This window comes from Vigna unguiculata, chromosome 10, assembly GCF_004118075.2.
Source record: "Vigna unguiculata cultivar IT97K-499-35 chromosome 10, ASM411807v1, whole genome shotgun sequence".
Taxonomy (NCBI): domain Eukaryota; kingdom Viridiplantae; phylum Streptophyta; class Magnoliopsida; order Fabales; family Fabaceae; genus Vigna; species Vigna unguiculata.
Genome location: NC_040288.1, coordinates 12,694,345 through 12,696,427, shown reverse-complemented (window position 1 = coordinate 12,696,427; position 2,083 = coordinate 12,694,345).

Genomic DNA, 2,083 nt, shown 5'->3' with positions numbered 1-2,083 from the left:
AATATTATACCTATATTAATATAAAGAATTAAATCTTCAATTAAAAATATAAAAATAATAAACAAATTTATCATTTTTAAGTTAACGATATCAATTTTTGCAAAAGAAAGTGAGTGGAAATAAGAGTAAGAGATTAAAAGAAATCAGGAAATATGAAGTAAAAAGAAAGGAATGATAGAAGATTGAATAAAAATATACGGTAACATTCACTTATTGATTGTCATTCGGTCTAGATATTGAGAATTGAATGTTTTACACATTAAACATAGATATTTTATCATATCTTATTTACACCGCAATGCTTACATAATTGTTTGAACTTTAGATGATTAATAATATCTCACATATTGTATTAGGATTGGTAAACCGTTTTTAATGTGTGTCACTATTTTCTTTCTTTAATAATAGAGAATAATGTTCTTATCAGTGCTTCAAAACTCACTTCTTTTACTAATTACTTCATTGATATATTCATTCAAATTTTTAAAACTTTAAGATAATCTTATTGAACTTTTATGTTTCTAAGTTTCACTATCTTTTTTTTCCATGATCTCATTAAAGTTTTTTCAACTTTTTATATTTTAAATCTCATACTTTACTACAATCTCGAGTTGGTTTATTTTACCCTAAAAAATTATAAAATTTTTAAAGACAAATATTTTATAATTATCTTATGAGTTTATTAAATTTGTAAATTAAAAATTTAGTAACAATAAAGACCTAGAAAATAGTATTTTAGAATTGACAATGTCTTTAAAATAGTGATGCTCGATTATTTTAATATTAAAACACTTAAGTATAAATAAAAAGTTTTATAAATGAGTTTTATTACCTTAAAACACACAATCTCTCTAGAAATCATTTTTTTAGAGTTTTATGTCTTCTCTTTATACTTTCTCACCCCACGTTCATCTGTTTGAAGATTCGAGACGGTAGGGGATCTTTCCAACCAACTGATTGGTTCTTCCATATGTTTTTCCATTTACATGTGGGTCTCCTCTTCCTACATGTGTCATTAGAGTCATCTATATGAGTTTCTACTGATAAGTGATCATAATGATGTGGTTTGATCATCCTTATCATATTTGTATGTGTAGATAAAGCATCTTGTGGAGTAGAGGTGTTTTGGTTTATTAGTTGCAATTAGAACTTTTTAAGTTGTCAAACAAGGTGAGAGAAACTAATTTTAGCTTTTATATATTGCTTTTTTGTTCTAATTGTTGGCTGTAAATTTGATGTAGTAAACCTTGAGTTTTGAAGTATTGTTTGATTTGGTATGTACAATTGTTAAATTTGTTAAGTGTTAGTGAATTATGCAATTGAGTTGTGAGAAGCATGAAATCTGTGATCTAGTTTTGGCTAGGAATGCTTCTATGAGATTATTTAATTTAGTAACATGGTTCCAATTGAGTAAAAGATTTAAAATTTCTAAGTAGTAAGATGTTTACTAAGTGGGAATTAACTCAAGAGGTGCCAAATTAATCAATCAAAGCTCAAAGAGGAAATTTAGAGTATTAATACATCGTCAAGGACAACTAATATTGTTGGGTTTCACATAGGGAGTGTGTTCTCTAGTTTGATTGTCGTTGGACAAGCATTCTCCTCGCTAGGCTATAAGAGAGCTCACAGACTTAGTGTCGTCAGCTACTACCTAGGACCACTGGGTGCCAAAATTCAAATGAAATCTTGATAGCTCCGATGGCGTTCTCGTTAGATGTGCACTAGGATCGCTAGGTGCCGAAGCTAGCACTAGGCGTCGTTTGGCTGGCGTTGGTCGAATTCTTCCACGGGGTTCTTTATTAGAATTTCGTTGGATGGGGGGTTTTTGGCGCTAAGCAGTACCACACAACTTTCAATTGCTTATTTTAAAATCTTATGAGATGTTATTTTATATGTTTTTGTATGTATGACAAACTATGATAAGTATAACTCATTGTATGTGTGATATAGAATTAAAAGGGTGAAGCAAAGTTATCTTGGTGTTGATGTAGGGTTTTCCATGGAGGAAATCCAAATTTGTTGTGAGTTTCTCTAGTATATGCATTGTATAGGGATCCTAAGGTGGAGGTTATCCTGAGACTCT